Source organism: Lithobates pipiens, unplaced genomic scaffold, assembly GCF_037356315.1.
Source record: "Lithobates pipiens isolate NorthernLeopardFrog02 unplaced genomic scaffold, aLitPip1_a1.2 Scaffold_52, whole genome shotgun sequence".
Classification (NCBI taxonomy): domain Eukaryota; kingdom Metazoa; phylum Chordata; class Amphibia; order Anura; family Ranidae; genus Lithobates; species Lithobates pipiens.
This window is the reverse complement of record NW_027507875.1, coordinates 3,922,588-3,942,237: the sequence shown is the minus strand read 5'-3', so window position 1 is coordinate 3,942,237 and position 19,650 is coordinate 3,922,588. Positions and strand designations below refer to the sequence as shown.

The 19,650-nt window shown below is 45.2% G+C and overlaps 6 pseudogenes; all 6 read right to left on the bottom strand.

Moving 5' to 3' along the window:
* Positions 1–413: 413 nt before the first annotated feature.
* LOC143957583 (5S ribosomal RNA) lies at positions 414–532 on the bottom strand (annotated as a pseudogene).
* A 102-nt stretch (positions 533–634) lies between these two features.
* On the bottom strand, positions 635–753 carry LOC143957310 (5S ribosomal RNA; annotated as a pseudogene).
* Positions 754–1,074: 321 nt separating this feature from the next.
* Positions 1,075–1,193, bottom strand: LOC143957276 (5S ribosomal RNA; annotated as a pseudogene).
* A 13,368-nt stretch (positions 1,194–14,561) lies between these two features.
* On the bottom strand, positions 14,562–14,681 carry LOC143957537 (5S ribosomal RNA; annotated as a pseudogene).
* Positions 14,682–14,776: 95 nt separating this feature from the next.
* On the bottom strand, positions 14,777–14,895 carry LOC143957410 (5S ribosomal RNA; annotated as a pseudogene).
* A 102-nt stretch (positions 14,896–14,997) lies between these two features.
* Positions 14,998–15,116, bottom strand: LOC143957573 (5S ribosomal RNA; annotated as a pseudogene).
* Positions 15,117–19,650: the final 4,534 nt, after the last annotated feature.

The following is a 19,650-nucleotide window of genomic DNA, read 5'->3' as shown; positions in this document are numbered from 1 at the left end:
CCTTTTCTGCCATTTCCTTCCCCAATCTTCTCTTTCCCCTTCTCCCTCCTTTCAGATCTACTATTTCCCTTCTTAACTCAAAAAAGGGAAAAGAAAATGGTATGTTCCGACCCCATTTGACTACTACACAATACTCTTCCCCTATCTATGGATATCTAAACTCTTCGAGGATAGCAGGGCTAGTATCAATAATATTTTACGTGGTAGAGGATCCCAACGAGATGGAGCTTTAATCTCATCTTGATATGACCGCAAAGCTGTACACATGCTATTCTCCTCGGACTTCTTACCATTGGCTCTGATATCCATGCAATATGATCGTTTGTTTGTAACTATTTGTATCACACATTCTGTGAAGTTGCCTTTGCATTGTATGTTGCATACTACTAAATAAAAAAAAAAAAAAAAAAAGAAGCCTATGGCACCTGGTATTCCCAGGCGGTCTCCCATCCAGGTACTAACCAGGCCCGACACTGTTTAGCATCCGAGATCAGACGAGATTGGGTGCTTTCAGGGTGATGGGGCCGTAGGTAATCTCTTCGGGCACTCTCAACCCTCTTGACATACGCCAAGATGGTCACCTTGGGAAACAAGTGAAAAAAAAAAACAGGTCAAGGCCAACAACATAAAAAGAAGCCTACAGCACCTAGTATTCCCAGGTAGTCTCCAATCCAGGTACTAGCAAGGCCCAACCCTGTTTAGCTTCTGAGATCAGAGGAGATCGGGTGCTTTCAGGGTTATGTGCCCATAGGCAATCTCTTTGGGCATTCTCAACCCTCTTGACAAATGCCAAGATAGTCACCTTGAGATACAAGCGATAAAAAACAGGTCAATGTCAACAACATAAAAAGAAGAATACGGCACCTGGTATTCCAACGCCATCTCCCATCCAGGTACTAACTAGGCCCAACCCTTCTTAGCCTCAGAAAAGAGAAGAGATAGGGCTCTTTCAGGGTGATGCTGCTGTAAGCGATCTCTTTGGGAACTCTCAACCCTCTTGACAAATGCCAAGATGGTCACCTTGGGAAACAAGCAAAAAAAAGAAAACGAATCAACGCCAACAACATAAAAAGAAGCCTACAATAACTGGTAATCCCAGGTGGTCTCCCATCCAGGTACTAACCAGGCCCGACTCTTCTTAGCCTCCAAGATCAGACGAGATTGGGTGCTTTCAGAGTGATGTGGCCATAGGCAATCTCTTCAGGCACTCTCAACCCTCTTGACAAACACCAAGATGGTCACTTTGGAAAATAAGCGGAAAAAAAACAGGTCAACGCCAACAACATAAAAAAAAGTCTACGACACCTGGTATTCCCAGGCGGTCTCCCATCCAGGTACTAACAAGGCCCGACTCTATTAGCCTCCAACATCAAACGAGATCGGGTGCTTTCAGGGTGATGTGCCCGTAGGCAATCTCTTCAGGCACTTTCAACCCTCTTGACAAACGCCAAGATGGTCACCTTGGGAAAGAAGCAAAAAAATAAAAATAAGTCGGAAGCTAGAGACAATACGGCCCGAGTCCTCAATTTAATCCATGCGGCGCATGTACAGGGAAGGCCCTTGCTTATGTTGTCAACGGATGCGGAGAAGGCCTTTGACAAGGTGGCCTGGCACTTTATGCAGGCCACCCTGGAACATATAGGTCTTGGCCCCAACATGATGAGCTGGGTAATGTCGCTTTACTCCACGCCATCGGCAGCGGTACGGGTGACCGAGTGGTGCTCGGACTCTTTCCCCATCACTAATGGGACGAGGCAGGGGTGCTCTCTGTCTCCCCTAATTTTAATTCTGACACTGGAACCACTTATGTGTCACGTTCGGAATGACCCGAATATTACTGGCATATCCAAACCCTCGGCACACCACAAAATTGCGGCGTACGCTGACGATCTAATTTTTTCCCTCTCCAATCCACACATTTTGCTTCCCAAAATACTTGCGTCTCTACAGCGACACGGCAGCCTATCAAACTATAAAAACAATTGCGCCAAGTCGGCTGTATTGAATATATCGGTCCCGGATGGTGAGGCCAAGAGGCTCCGCTCCTCTTTTCCATTCTACTGGGCTGAAAAATCTATACGTTAACTGGGCGTTGACATCGCAGCGGATTTAGCGCAATTGTACCTGCTTAATTTTGTCCCTCTCCTGGATAGACTGAAATCTGATTTGGGAAACTGGCATGCTTTAACACTGACCTGGTTCGGGCACTGTAATGCATTCAAAATGATGGCCCTCCCTCGGATCTTATACATGTTCCAGACATTACCGATCCGGTTACCCCCAATTTTTTTCAGACAACTGCAGGTGCTGCTCCGGGACTTTATTTGGGCGCGCAAACCGCCCAGAGCCCGTTTGCAATTGCTTGCCAGACCAAAGGACAAGGGGGGTCTGGGTCTCCCAGGACTCAAACAATACTACAGAGTGACTCTGCTAGCGAGAGTCGTTGATTGGCATTGTAATGGCCCACACAAGCAGTGGGTGGAGATGGAGATTGAGGATGGATCCATTCCCCTATTGACCTCCCCGTGGCTCCTGTCCTCCCTACCAAAAGACCTCAGAGGTCACCCCGTAGTGGGAGCTACGTTGGCTGTTGTGCGGAGGTTGTTCCGCTGCACACACATTGCTCCCCTGCCATCACCAATGACTCCGGTTATAGGTAATCCAGACTTCCCACCGGGATTTACCAACAAGAAACTGCGACAGTTGACAGTGGTGGGGAAACAGCGTCTGGGAGAGGTGTGGCCCACGGGAGGGCTCCCAACCACGCAAACTGTCGCCGAGCTTTCTGACCCTCCGCTTGACTTGTTTAGTGCTTATCAACTTCGTCACTTTCTTCTGGCCATACAAAAGGCCTCCTACACTCCTAGAGACCTGACACCCTATGAATCCATCTGTCACAAAAGGGAACCTGTGCGACACACCCTCTCCCTCCTGTACAACCTATTGAGTAGTCAGGAGGAGGAGTCGACCCCCACCATTTATCCACAAATGGGAGAGGGACTTAGGCATCACATTTACCCCACAACAGATAGGGAAGATCCTGACCTTAGTACATAAAGCTTCCATCGCAAACCAATATCAAGATACAAGATAGTCTCACGCTGGTATAGAGTCCCATACCTTCTGAATAAAATGGATAGATCGATCCCGGATGTTTGTTGGAGGTGAAATTCAGATATGGGGACCATGGGACACCTTTTCTGGGCATGCCCGACCTTGAGGAACTTTTGGGTTCCCAGTAGTGTGCCTTCTACACTTGACCGAACAGCCTGTTTCGAAAATACAAAAAAACCCTCACGATGCACCTCCTGAATGCCGCCCGGGCCTGCATTCCCGCACTGTGGAGGCAGCCTCAGCCCCCATCCAAGGTGCTGTGGTATTCCAAAGTCAATCATATTCTCCGGATGGAAGAATTGACCGCCACCCTTCACAACACTGAAGAGGCATTTAGTGCTACATGGAGGCCCTGGAGGTATTTTACTGTTACTCGAGACTACATTCGGGAGGTGAGCAGTGCCTCCGTCCCAGAAAACGACTGAACATCTAACGTTTACCTACGTAGGCCATGTCTGCCCTGGGTGGCATTCCCCCCCTCCCTTTTTGTCTTTATTTTTCTTTTTTTTCCCCGCCGCCATCCCCCCACCTCCTCTCTCTGTCAAGCTGACAGTGTATACCGAAGACTGGGTAGTGTATACAGAGATTCTAGTGGGTACTAGTGGGTAGCTGGTGTATTCTAGCTAGTTTTTACAGTCTCGTGTATACAGAAGACAGGCTGTGGTATACAGAGGGTTTAGTGTATTACAGAGATGCAAGGGTGTACAGAGAAGCTAGTATATATACATATATATATATATATATATACAGCATACAGAAGAAAGGCTAGTGAATACAGAATAAAGGCTGGCTTCTACGGAGAGGCTAGTGTATGCAGAACACTATCTAGGGTATATAGAGAGGCTAGATTATACAGAGAGGCTAGTGCATAGAGTGAAGCTATTGTATATATAGAAGCCTGGTTAGTGTATACAGAGAAGCTAGTGTGTACAGAAGAAAGGCTAGACAGGCTATAAAGAGAGACAAGTTTTTACAGAAGACAGTTTGGGGTACACAGAGATGCTAGTTTATACAGAGAGACTAATGTATACAGAAGACAGGCTAGGGCATACAGAAGACAGAAGATGGGCTAGTGTATTTAGAACATAGGCTAGTGTATATCGAAGACAGGCTATTGTATGCAGAAGACCGGCTAGTGTAAACATGCTGGTGTATATAGAGAGGCTAGTGAATTTAGAGGGTAGGCTAAGTGATAACAAAAGACAATCTGGGCTATACAGAGACATTTTATCATTTCATCTAGCTCACATCTCTAATGGAGTTTGTCTCATTGCCATGTTATGCCTTTTCATTCTTATGCTAAATATAGATTATACTCACTACACGATTTTAATCATCCACATCAAGCATGCAATAAAACTATCATACATATAAATAAACCGTGTACTCTTTTGCTCTAATTTGCATATTTGTAGTTCTCCACATCAACTGTCATAATGAGTATGTGACAGTCCTGACACACCATCCTGACTTATTTTTCTTTATTTCTTATTAGAAATAGAGAGTACTATCGCAAAATCCGGTTAAATCTATTCACTTCGATGAGTTCTACCGCTAATTGTACGGTAATGCAAAATGTTCACAAAACCATCCATTTGCTACCAGACATGCTGCACATAGTAAGAGTAATGTAACTATCGCTCGATAACGATGTAAACAGTTTTATTGCTTTTCTGACATTAACCGAGTATCTCTGACATTAACTGAGTATGTCTCTGAACTATGATCTTAATAATAATAATAATAGGATTGTGTCATGCAAAGATCAACTAGTCTAATATAAGCTTTCTCATTGGAACCGGCATATCCTTTAAATTTAGACTAACGCAACTATTTCTCGGCCATTTTTAAACTAAGCTTTCAATCTCTTACCTTTGAACAGCCATTCTTCCTCCCTACAATATTAAGCCACTTAAATGTCCTATTGGTCGTCTATATTATACAACTCTCTGAAAAGCCTATATGTAGAGAATAAAACTAGTCTTACATCTTAATAAAACAGTTTTATTGCTCAATCAGTATCACCTTGTCATGACAAATAAACGTTTCCACTGTTTGACTCTATTTTCTGTATTACTTCTTTTTCTCCACCTTAACTGTCACAGTTAAAACACAGTGACAAAACAATTCTTTTTACCGCAGCAAAATGTGAGAAAAGCAGTGTAAGCCGTCTTTCTGCCTTATGCTTCAGAAAATTAATGTACCGCTTTTAAATCCATATCAATTCCACATAACCGTGAACCGTCTTACAATTTTATCATTTACTGATAGCAATTACTGATATTACATTATGACTATACCAGTGGAAAAGGACCGCGTAATGGAACTGTGAAATTAATCATAATCTCAGCGTTAACTTAGCTGATAAATTTACGATTTACTCATCGATTTACTCAATGATTTAAACTTAGATTTTTTTTTCAATCTAAGTCTATTTAATCTTAAATAATTTATACTATATTCTACAGTACTCTTAAATTATGTACTGTTGTTCTGTATTTTAGCCGTTCTCATATTTCGTTTTATGTTGCAACTATCGAATCTCATTGCTATTCCGACATTCTGCCTTAATGAGGATATTACTTTGCAACTATCCCTTGATCCCTTTTGTGTATTCCCTTTTTCTCGACCTAAATATACTGCCTCCATACTTATTATTATTATATTATAGAGATTACTAACTCTAAATCATTGTAAACCTAACCATAATGTCTACAGCTAATTTTACGTTAAAACAAAATTCACACAAAACCATCTTTTTAAAACCTTTACACATTAAGAGTAATGCAACCATCTCTCGCTACTTCTTGCATAGAGGATATAGGATTCTCTTTCCAGTGGAAACGGAAAACAGTCAGTGTAAGCCGTCTTCGTTCGTAACAAAATTAATGGAACGATTTACACGTTGGAATTTGCAAGCTACGTCAATTTACTCCTAAATAATGGACCTTTGCATTTATCCCTTGACTTTGCAACTATCCCTTGATCCCTTTTGTGTATTCACTATATCTCGACCTATACTTACTGCCTCAATATTTTCCTAATTTGTTTTGCTATACTTATTATTATTATTTTATAGAGATTACTATCTCTAAATCATTGTAACAAGTTATAATGTCTACAGCTAATTTTACGTTAAAGCAAAAGTCACACAAAACCATCTTTTTAAAACCTTTTACACACTGCACATTAAGAGTAATGCAACCATCTCTCGCTACCTCTATGCAATAGGATTCTCTTTCTGACTCTATTTTGTGTATTACTTCTTCTCCACATTAACTATCACACTGATAACCATTTGTAACACATAACACTTGCAACACATTTTTTAACAGCAGCAATATGTGAGAAAAGCAGTGGGACGGTTTACTTGATTGAAAAGTGGTTGCAGTAGCAAAGCATAGCAATACAGTTTGATTACATTAATAACACATAATGCAACTATTTTACATTCACATCATGCATACATCCTAATGTAAGCTGTCTATCACTATTAATGTTCATGGTTACTGATATATTATGCCGATAACCAGTGGATACGGAAAACAGTCAGTGTAAGCCGTCTTCGTGCGTAACAAAATTAATGGAACAATTTTCACGTTGGAATTTTCAAGCTACGTCAATTTACTATTAAATACCCTTTAGCTGCTTAGTTCACACTTTGCTGTATGTAGCCGCGTTTACATGTAAGTAACCAATGGGGATTGACATTTCATGTCCATCTCACATCTCTAATGCAATTTGTCTCTTTGCCATGTCATACTTTGCCAGTTATTACACTTTCTAATCCGATAGAAACCTAGTCGTTGCTGATATTTCATGATTACAGCAATCATCTCATCTAATTGCTATTCCGACATTCTGCCTTGGAATACTTTGCAACGCTCTATTGAACAATGTAAAGGTAAGCTAGATATTTTGTGTATTTCCACTTAAACTCGACCTGTATATACTGTCTCAATATCATCCTTTTTAATTTTGCTAAATTAGATTATAGAGTTTGCTATGTCTAAATCCAGGTTACCTACTGACCTTTATTACGTATACTGCTAATTTTAGGATAATACAAAACCATCTTATTGCTTCGTTACACGCTGAACATATTAATAGTAATACAATGCTACCTATGTGAACAGTTTAATTGCTCTTCTCACATTTAGCTGGTATCTCTCTGCTTATTGGAAACTGAATTGGTACCACAACGATCACTCATCTAATATCAGTCCACTCAGTGCTACCGGGATAACTTTTACATTTAGAGTAATGAAATGATGTCTCAGTCATTTTGAAGCTACTGCAACGAACGCTTCCGATCTCTTTTCAATATCTCTGCAATATTAAGTAATATTTAGCTGCTTAGCTCACACTTTGCTGTACGTAGCCGTGATAACTGTATTAATGGTAACCTGTAAGTAACCAATGGGGATTGACATTTCATCTCTAATTCACATTCACATTTCCAATGCAGTTTGTCTCTTTGCCATGTCATACTTTGCCAGTTATTATACGTTCTCATCCTTAAAGACACGTAAGGATCCTGAAAACGATAGAAACCTTGTCACGTCGTTGCTGATATTTCATGATTACAGCAATCATCTCATCTAATTGCTATTCCGACATTCTGCCTTGGTATTACTTTGCAACGCTCTATTGAACAATGTAAAGGTAAGCTATATATTTTGTGTATTTCCACTTAAACTCGACCTGTATATACTGTCTCAATATTATCCTTTCTAATTTTGCTAAATTAGATTAAAAAGTTTGCTATGTCTAAATCCAGGTTACCTACTCTCCTTTATTACGTATACTGCTAATTTTAGGATAATACAAAACCATCTTATTGCTTCTTTGAACGCTGCACATATTAAGAGTAATGCAATGCTACCGTGAACAGTTTAATTGCTCGTCTCACATTTAGCTGGTATTTCTCTGCTATAGGAAACTGAATTTGTATCAGTCCACTCAGTGCTACCGGGATAACTTTTACATTTAGAGTAATGAAATGATTTCTCAGTCATTTTGGAGCTACTGCAACTAACGCTTCCGATCTCATTTCGACTGCAATACTTAATCTCTGCTATTGCAGAATATTTAGCTGCTTAGCTCACACTTTGCTGTACGTAGCCGTGGGGATTGGCATTTCATCTCTACTTCATAATTCACATTTCTAATGCAGTTTGTCTTTTTGCCATGTCATCCTCTGTCAGTTATTATCCTTTCTCATCCTGATGCTATACACTTTTTAACAGCACCAAAATATGAAAAAAGCACTTTACATGTTTCAGAAGTAGTTGCATTAGCAAAAAATAAAGTCCTGTCTTCTTTACACGCTAGCTTTTCTGTATACATTAATCTCTCTGTGTACACCTGCCACTCTATATAGACTAGCCTCTCTGTCTTCTGTATACACGTGCCCATAATCTATATACACTAGCCTGCCTCCTTTTTAGTCTCGGTGTCCCAGCCTCTCTGCATACACTAGCCTCACTGAATTCCCCAGACTGTCTTCTGTATACACAAGCCTATCTGTAAAAAAAAAAATAGCCGGTCTTCTGCATACTCTAGCCTCTCTGTGTAACACAGTCTCTCTCTGGATTCCCTAGCCTCCATCTCTGCATTCCCAGGACCTTCCTCTGTATAATCTAGCCTATTTGTATACACTAGCCTGTCTTTTGTACAAATTAGCCTCTCTGTAGCCGGTCTTCTGTATCACTGTCTACTCTTGGTTGTCTTTTGTATACACTAGCATCTCTTTATACATTAGCTCTCTGTATACCCAAGCCTCTCTGTATACATTAGTCCACCGGTATACACTAGCAAGTCTGCATACACTAGCCTCTCTTTGTAACCCAACTTCTCTCTCTGTATACCTTAGCCTCCATCTCTGCATACCCAGGACGTTCTTCTCTATAATCTAGCCTATTTGTATACACTAGCCTGTCTTTTGTACACATTAGCCTCTCTGTATAAACTAGCCGGTCCTCTGTATACACGAGTCCATCTGTATACACTAGCAAGTATGCGTACTCTAGCCTCTCTCTCTGTATACCTTAGCCTCCATCTCTGCATACCCAGGACGTTCTTCTGTATAATCTAGCCTATCTGTATAATCTAGCCTATCTGTATACACTAGCCTGTCTTTTGTACACATTTGCCTCTCTGTATAAACTAACCGGTCTTCTGTATACACTAGTCCATCTGTATACACTAGCAAGTATGCGTACTCTAGCCTCTCTCTCTGTATACCTTAGCCTCCATCTCTGCATACCCAGGACGTTCTTCTGAATAATCTAGCCTATCTGTATAATCTAGCCTATATGTATACACTAGCCTGTCTTTTGTACACATTTGCCTCTCTGTATAAACTAACCGGTCTTTTGTATACACTAGTCCGCCTGTATACGCTAGCAAGTATGCATACTGTAGCCTCTCTCTCTGTATACCCTAGCCTCCATCTCTGCATACCCAGGACGTTCTTCTGTATAATCTAGCCTATCTGTATACACTAGCCTGTCTTTTGTACACATTAGCCTCTCTGTATAAACTAGCCGGTCCTCTGTATACACTAGTCCGTCTGTATACACTAGCAAGTCTCTCTGCATACCCTAGCCTCCATCTCTTGCATAACCAGGACCTTCTTCGGTATAATCTAGCCTATCTGTATACACTAGCCTGTCTTTTGTACACATTAGCCTCTCTGTATAAACTAGCCGGTCTACTGTATACACTAGTCCATCTGTATACACTAGCAAGTCTGCATACTTCTGCCTCTCTGTGTAACCCAGCCTCTCTCTCTCTCTTTATACATTAGCTCTCTGTATACCCAAGCCTCTCTGTATACACTAGTCCGTCTGTATACACTAGCAAGTCTGCATACACCAGCCTCTCTGTGTAACCCAGCCTCTCTCTCTGCATAACCAAGATGTTCTTCTCTATAATCTAGCCTATTTGTATACACTAGCCTGTCTTTTGCACACATTAGCCTCCCTATATAAACTAGCCGGTCTTCTGTATACACTAGTCCGTCTGTATACACTAGCAAGTATGCATACTCTAGCCTCTCTCTCTGTATACCCTAGCCTCCATCTCTGCATACCCAGGACTTTCTTCTGTATAATCTAGCCTATCTGTATACACTAGTGTATACAGACAGACTAGTGTATACAGAGGACCGACTAATGTGTACAAAAGACAGGCTAATGTATACAGATAGGCTAGATTATACAGAAGAACGTCCTGGGTATGCAGAGTGCTCAGCTTCAAGGTATGGCCAACGTGAGTAATATGAGGGACACTCCTCACCCCCGCCCCCACCTACCAGATCTGACTTTCATCCCCTTGCCCTCTCTGCCCCGGTCATCTGGTGGCAGTTTTATGCACACCCGGGCCCCCACCCATTCATAATCCTTACCGACCTTTCCTTCCGCTGCTCACAGGAACACACTGGATGACTTGTCTAATTAACAAGACACCGCTATCCTCCTGTCTGACACCGGTCCCCCTTGGAGGCCCTCACTGTTTAGGTGGTCCCTGCCTCTCCCTGGATGCTCCGCATATACCATAACGACATTGTCAGAGGGGCACCACTTGACAGCACACGGGGCTGTCATGACGGTGGCATCTCCCATTGGAGGAAGGGATGATGGCCCCAACCCCTTGGCAGCAGGTTCTTTCATGTACAGACCAGGGCGGCTCATCTTCCCTTCTGGAGTCTTGACCTTAGATGGGGGAGTTGCACTTTGGGGGTCTGAGTGATACCTAGTGCGCTGTACTGGAAGGGCTTGACATTCCCGCATATGTGTCCCCTCCCCCTGGTTGCGCCCCTCGTCCCCCCCTCTGGCTCCCATCTACTCTTTGCCGACATTGCCTTCTGCAGCTTTCGGGGACCCTGGATGACTTATTTATTGAGCCTATTGGTACGAGACACTGCTTCCCTCCAGGGTGACTCTGGACCCCCCTGGAGGATTTACCCCTTACTGGATGCTCTACACAGCCCCCGATGGCGATGCAGGAGAGACACTAATTGGCGGGCCCCAGGACTGCTGCTCGGGTGAAGTCTCCCGTTGGATGGAGGGATGGTGGCCCCAGCCCCTTGCCTGCCGGATTTTCCATGCACTGACCAGGGCTGCTCCTCTTTCATCTTGATGTGGTGACCATGGAGGGGAGGAGTTTAAATTTATGGGGTCCAGGTGTTTGCTGGTGGGAGTGCGCTAAAGGACTTGACATTTCCGCATGTTTGTCCCCTCTCCCCTGTTTCCCCCCTCCCTTCCCCCCCTTCCCACCCTTCCCTCCTTTCCCTCCCTCTTTCCCCCCTTCCACTCCCCCTTTCCCCCCTTCCACTCCCCCTTTTCCCCCTTCCACTCCCCCTTTTCCCCCTTCCACTCCTTCTTCCCCCCTTACCTGCCCCTTTTCCCCCCAGGGCGTGGGCGGGGGTGAGGGGGTAAGGAGAGGACAATCTGCCAAAGGGAGAAATGCATTTGTTCGGGGACTGCATGTACTTTAGGGGTATGGGATGGGGGGTGGTGGATCCAATTCTGTGATGCCTTTTCTGTTGTGACGGGCTCCCTCGTGCATACCTATGTTTAGGGCGAGCCGAGGAGACCCCTCAGTGCTGACAGTTATATGCTCTACCTCTGTTTTGGTTATACTATTGTTTTTTGGTTCTATGATGTTACTGATTGTCTTTTTATTTGCATACCGGTATCAGACGTGACATTTACCACTGCCGGGACTGGGGGGACTAGGATTCGGGGGCTCCCTCTCCGACCTGTCTACCCACCAACCCAAGTAGGACAGCGCTTTAAACCCAGTGTACATCTGGTAAGCGCTATAGCATAATTGTGCTGTTTTAGTATACCCTTCCTGTACTGTTGAGTGCGGACAACCCTTAATTTCCCTCTCCCCCTGGGGTTGAGGTGCCCGGCCTCTTTTTCCCTTTACCTTTCCTTCCATTAGCCCTTCCTTTCTCCCCCTTAGTTCCCACCATGCATTACCTACCCAAAACCTACCTTGGTTCAACTTTCTTTGCTTTTCTCTGACGTCCCCCTCCCCCTCCCCGAGGAGCGATGGCAGACTCAGTCAAGGTCGCCTCTCTAAACGTTAAGGGACTGAACTCCCCTGAAAAACGGTGGATCCTCCTGTGAGAACTGAAGACTTCCTGTACTGATGTGGCCTTTATACAAGAAACACATTTTAAAAATACTAGCCTCCCCTTTCTATGGTCGAGATCCTTCCCTAAGGTCTACCACTCTACTAACCCCTCCTCTAAGACCAAAGGAGTCTCCATTCTGATCTCTAGCAGGCTCCCCTGGGTTCTCCAGGATTCTCTGGTGGACCCTGGGGGCCGATATCTTTTTCTTAGGGGCCACATTGGAGAGCGCCTTTTTACATTTGCCACTGTGTACGCTCCCAATGATCACCAAGACACGTTCCTCAGAACTACCCTGCACAGATTATGTGACTTTTGGGAGGGCCAGTTGATATTAGTTGGGGACTTTAATGTCCCCTTTCGCCATCGGTTGACACTTCTGCCTCTTGCTCCTCGCTCCTCATTTCCTCTAGAAAGCGGATTACTAAGTGTTTACTGAATGACCAATTAGTTGATGTCTGTCGTCTGCAACACTCTGGGGAAAGGGACTACTCTTTTTGCTCTTCCCCTCACAAATCATACTTGAGGATAGACTTCTTCTAGAATCCACATGACCAACTGCACTTGGTGAGCTCTTCCTCCATTGGCCATATTACTTGGTCCGACCACGCTCCTGGACTGGAATCGAAACAAACTTTGTAAGCTCACTCCCGAATTCCGCTAAGAAGCGCCATGTGGTGCTATAAGTATTTACCCACAGAATTTATGTCACATCCCACTATAGGGGCTTAGTTGAAAGTCAGTCACCTGATCGCTACCCAAAACACACTCACGTCTTTGACTTCCCCCCTATTCCCTATACGTGGCCATCCAACCTTTGAACTGGGGACCCACTTAGAAATTCCAACCTAGACAATGCGTCTAAATTCGTCATTGATGGAAAATGGCCTTCTTTCTCAACCCTAACAGATCCGACAGAGCTTTTCCAACTGCCTTTTTGGAGAGCGGCGCAACGACATCATTTTCTCCATTCCATCCCCAATCCTCAAACATTTGCCCGCCCTCAGACGGAGTTTGAGACTCTATGCAGGAGCGAAGGCCCTTTGGCCCACATTCTCGCTCAAACAGATTACCCACACTTAACATGTCTGTCCAACTGGGAAAAGGACCTTAATTGCTCATTTTCCCCAGCACAGAGACAACGCATTATCACTTTGGCTCTCAAAATGTCGCTGTGCACGAAGATACAGGAGACGAATTTTAAACTTCTCACCAGGTGGTATTTGACACCATCAAAGCTGCAGAAATGTTTCCCCTCTTCCTCGAACATATGCTGGAGGTGTGGAGAAGAAGAGGGCATGTTGCTGCACATTTTTTGGTCCTGCCCCAGCTTGGTGGACTTCTGGACAGAGATCCGATGCATAACACAAAAATTCACAGACTTCTCCATCCAGGAAGAGGCTGCATTCTTTCTCTTGCACCATTCACAGATTCCCATTAAGAAGTACAAAAAAAATAAATTTTACGGCATGTGATAAATGCGGCGAAATCCTGCATCCCTCTCTATTGGAAAAATGTTGCCCCCCTTTCATTACTCACTGGCTTAGGAAAATAGAGGACATTAAAAAAATGGAGGACTTGATCCTCACATCACAAGGTAAGCAAGAATTTTTAAAACAAACCTAAAACATCTGGAATACCTTTATATTCTCGCTGGAAGGATGTCGCCTGCTATCGCCTTAGTGCTCTGAGCTTTCCTTGACTGTCCCCTTGGACAGTGGCTGCCATCGTGTCTCGTCCCCTCTTCTCCTTTCCTGATCTTTCCATCCTTCTCTTTTCTGCCTTCCTCCCCTATCTCTCACCCCCTCCACCCCCTCTCTCTTTTGGAAAAAGTGGAAAATTGGGAATGACAGCCCCACACCCCCCTCTGGATGGATTATGCTGGAGGGACCTGGGGTTTGTGTGACCCTGGATCTTGGTACAGTACTTTATCCGTGCCTAGAATCATTGTGATTGATGGAAGGCAGACTCACAGTTGCGAATATACCTGTATCAAGTATTGTTCAGCTGCTTTTTGCTCTGTATTTCTCTGTTGCATTATGTACTCGGGGGACCGTCTTCCCCTATTTGAAAAAAAAAAGAAGCCTACGACACCTGGTATTCCCAGGCCGTCTCCCATCCAGGCATTAACCAGGCCTGACCCTGCTTAGCCTCCAAGATCAGACAAGATGGAACAGATTCAGGGTGATGTGGCTGTAGCCAATATCTTCAGGCACTCTCAACTCTCTTGACAAACACCAAGATGGTCACCTTGGAAACAAGCGGAAAAAAATTGGTCAACGGCAACAACATAAAAAGAAGCCTACGGCATCTGGACATCCCAGGCGGTCTCCCATCCAGGTACTAAACTGGTCCCAACCCTGCTTAGCCTCTGAGATCAGATGAGATTGGGCTCTTTCAGGGTGATGTGGCCGTAGGAGATTTCTTCAGGCACTCTCAACCTTGACTAACGCCAATATGGTCACCTTGGGAAACAAACAAAAAAATCAAGTCAACGCCAACAACATGAGAAGAAGTCTACAGCACCTAGTATTCCCAGGTGGTCTCCCATCCAGGTATTAACAAGGCCCGACCCTGTTTAGTCTCTGAGATCAGACGAGATCTGGTGCTTTCAGGGTTATGTGGCCATAGGCGAGCTCTTCAGGCACTCTCAACCCTCTTGACAAACACCAAGATGGTCACCTTGGTAAACAAACAAAAAAAACAAACAAGTCAACGCCAACAACATAAAAAGAAGCCTTCAGCACCTAGTATTCCCAGGTGGTCTCCAATCCAGGTACTAGCAAGGCCCAACCCTGTTTAGCCTCTGAGATCAGAGGAGATCGGGTGCTTTCAGGCTGATGTGCCCATAGGCAATCTCTTTGGGCACTCTCAACCCTCTTGACAAATGCCAAGATAATCCCCTTGAGATACAAGCGAAAAAAAACAGGTCAATGTCAACAACATAAAAAGAAGAATACGGCACCTGGTATTCCTACGCCATCTCCCATCCAGGTACTAACTAGGCCCAACCCTTCTTTGCCTCAGAGAAGAGAAGAGATAGGGCTCTTTTAGGGTGATGCTGCTGTAAGCGATCTCTTTGGGCACTCTCAACCCTCTTGACAAATGCCAAGATGGTCACCTTTAGAAACAAGCAAAAAAAAAAAAAACGAATCAACGCCAATAACATAAAAAGAAGCCTACAATAACTGGTTGTCCCAGGTGGTCTCCCATCCAGGTGCTAACCAGGCCTGACTCTTCTTAGCCTCCAAGATCAAACGAGATTGGGTGCTTTCAGAGTGCTCGGACTCTTTCCCCATCACTAATGGGACGAGGCAGGGGTGCCCTCTGTCTCCCCTAATTTTTATTCTGACACTGGAACCACTTATGTGTCACGTTTGGAATGACCCGAATATTACTGGCATATCCAAACCCTCGGCACACCACAAAATTGCGGCATGCGCTGACGATCTAATTTTTTTCCTCTCCAATCCACACATTTCACTTCCCAATATACTTGCGGCTCTCCGGCGATACGGCAGCCCATCAAACTATAAAATCAATTGCACCGTCGGCTGTATTGAATATATCGGTCCCGGATGGTGAGGCCAGGAGGCTACGCTCCGCTTTTCCATTCTACTGAGCTGAAAAATCTATACGTTACCTGGGCGTTGACATCGCAGCGGATTTGGCGCAATTGTACCCGCTTAATTTTGTCCCTCTCCTGAATAGACTGAAATCTGATTTGGGAAACTGGCATGCTTTAACACTGACCCGGTTCGGGCGCTGTAATGCATTCAAAATGACGGCCCTCCCGCGGATCTTATACTTGTTCCAGACATTACCGATCCGGTTACCCCCAATTTTTTTCAGACAACTGCAGATGCTGCTCCGGGACTTTATTTGGGCACGCAAACCGCCCAGAGCCCGTTTGCAATTGCTTGCCAGACCAAAGGACAAGGGGGGTCTGGGTCTCCCAGATCTGAGACAATACAACAGAGCGACTCTGCTAGCGAGAGTCGTTGATTGGCATTGTAATGGCCCACACAAGCAGTGGGTGGAGATGGAGATTGAGGATGGATCCATTCCCCTATTGACCTCCCCGTGGCTCCTGTCCTCCCTACCAAAAGACCTGAGAGATCACCCCGTAGTGGGAGCTACGTTGGCTGTTGTGCGGAGGTTGTTCCGCTGCACACACATTGCTCCCCTGCCGTCACCAATGACTCCGGTTATAGGTAATCCAGACTTCCCACCGGGATTTACCAACAAGAAACTGCGACAGTTGACAGTGGTGGGGAAACAGCGTCGTGGAGAGGTGTGGCCCTCGGGAGGGCTCCCGACCACGCAAACTGTCGCCGAGCTTTCTGACCCTCCGCTTGACTTGTTTAATGCTTATCAACTTCGTCACTTTCTTCTGGCCATACAAAGGGCCCCCTACACTCCTAGAGACCTGACGCCCTATGAGTCCATCTGTCACAAAAAGGAACCTGTGCGACACACCCTCTCCCTCCTGTACAACCTATTAAGTAGTCAGGAGGAAGAGTCGACCCCACCATTTATCCACAAATGGGAGATTGCATTTGGCATCACATTTACCCCACAACAGATAGGGAATATCCTGACATTACTACATAAAGCTTCCATCGCAAACCAATATCAAGAATCAGGATACAAGATAGTCTCACGCTGGTATAGAGTCCCATACCTTCTGAATAAAATGAATAGATCGATCCCGGATGTTTGTTGGAGGTGCAATTCAGATACGGGGACCATGGGACACATTTTCTGGGCATGCCCGGCCTTGAGGAACTTTTGGGTGGAGGTGACCGGGACGATAAAAACTCTCAGAAATGTAGATATCGCAGACAACCCATCAAACTATAAAATCAATTGCACCGTCGGCTGTATTGAATATATCGGTCCCGGATGGTGAGGCCAGGAGGCTACGCTCCGCTTTTCCATTCTACTGAGCTGAAAAATCTATACGTTACCTGGGCGTTGACATCGCAGCGGATTTGGCGCAATTGTACCCGCTTAATTTTGTCCCTCTCCTGAATAGACTGAAATCTGATTTGGGAAACTGGCATGCTTTAACACTGACCCGGTTCGGGCGCTGTAATGCATTCAAAATGACGGCCCTCCCGCGGATCTTATACTTGTTCCAGACATTACCGATCCGGTTACCCCCAATTTTTTTCAGACAACTGCAGATGCTGCTCCGGGACTTTATTTGGGCACGCAAACCGCCCAGAGCCCGTTTGCAATTGCTTGCCAGACCAAAGGACAAGGGGGGTCTGGGTCTCCCAGATCTGAGACAATACAACAGAGCGACTCTGCTAGCGAGAGTCGTTGATTGGCATTGTAATGGCCCACACAAGCAGTGGGTGGAGATGGAGATTGAGGATGGATCCATTCCCCTATTGACCTCCCCGTGGCTCCTGTCCTCCCTACCAAAAGACCTGAGAGATCACCCCGTAGTGGGAGCTACGTTGGCTGTTGTGCGGAGGTTGTTCCGCTGCACACACATTGCTCCCCTGCCGTCACCAATGACTCCGGTTATAGGTAATCCAGACTTCCCACCGGGATTTACCAACAAGAAACTGCGACAGTTGACAGTGGTGGGGAAACAGCGTCGTGGAGAGGTGTGGCCCTCGGGAGGGCTCCCGACCACGCAAACTGTCGCCGAGCTTTCTGACCCTCCGCTTGACTTGTTTAATGCTTATCAACTTCGTCACTTTCTTCTGGCCATACAAAGGGCCCCCTACACTCCTAGAGACCTGACGCCCTATGAGTCCATCTGTCACAAAAAGGAACCTGTGCGACACACCCTCTCCCTCCTGTACAACCTATTAAGTAGTCAGGAGGAAGAGTCGACCCCACCATTTATCCACAAATGGGAGATTGCATTTGGCATCACATTTACCCCACAACAGATAGGGAATATCCTGACATTACTACATAAAGCTTCCATCGCAAACCAATATCAAGAATCAGGATACAAGATAGTCTCACGCTGGTATAGAGTCCCATACCTTCTGAATAAAATGAATAGATCGATCCCGGATGTTTGTTGGAGGTGCAATTCAGATACGGGGACCATGGGACACATTTTCTGGGCATGCCCGGCCTTGAGGAACTTTTGGGTGGAGGTGACCGGGACGATAAAAACTCTCAGAAATGTAGATATCGCAGACAACCCAGCAGCGTGCCTTCTACACTTAAGACCGAAAAGCCTGTTCGAAAATACAAAAAAACCCTCACGATGCAACTCCTGAACGCCGCCCGGGTCTGCATTCCCACACTGTGGAGGCAGCCTCAGCCCCCATCCAAGGTGCTGTGGTATTCCAAAGTCAATCATATTCTCCGGATGGAAGAATTGACCGCCACCCTTCACAACACTGAAGAGGCATTTAGTGTTACATGGAGGCCCTGGAGGTATTTTACTGGTACTTGAGACTACATTCGGGAGGTGAGCAGCGCCCCTGTCCCAGAAAACGACTGAACATTTAACGTTTACCTACGTAGGCCATGTCTGCCCTGGGTGGCATTCCCCCCCTCCCTTTTTGTCTTTATTTTTCTATTTTTCCCCGCCGCCATCCCCCCCCTCCTCTCTCTCCGTCTTTGCACTCTCTTCTTCCCCCGTCCTCCCTTTTGACTATGCCTTGTCTCCTTACTAGCCTTTGGGACCCAGAAGAACCCCAGGGTTCTGGACACGACCGGCTCATATTTTACTCTGGTTCACGTAGGTCATGATAAGCTGGCTCGCTGTGGTCCCAGTTGTTCTCCATGATTACATTTGTCCGAACGGAGCTGCATTAGTTATACTGTACTACATGTCGGAGGTGGGGTTTCTCTCTTTTCTGCATGAAACTCTAGGACTCCCCTCTGAGAACCCAGAGTTATTTGGCTGCCTATTTTTTGTTACCATGTAATTGTGACCCTGGGTCATGCTGTATGGTTGACTGTTATATTTATGTTGTTCTACTTATACTTAGTAAAAGAATAAAACAAAAAATAAAAAATAAGTCAATGCCAACAACTTAAAAAAAAAGCCTATGGCATCGAGAAATCCCAGGCGGTCTCCCATCCAGGTACTAACCAGGTCCCAAACCTGCTTAGCCTCTGAGATCAAATGAGATTTGGCTCTTTCAGGGTGATGCAGCCATAGTAGATTTTTTCAGGCACGCTCAACCCTCTTGACAAACGCCAAGATGGTCACCTTGGGAAACAAACAAAAAAAACAAGTCAATGCCAACAACATAAAAAGAAGCCTACCGCACCTAGTATTTCCATGCGGTCTCCCATCCAGGTATTAACAAGGCGCGTCCCTTTCTAGCCTCTGAGATCAGTGGAGATTGGGCGCTTTCAGGGTGATGTGTCCATAGGCAATCTCTTTGGGCACTCTCATC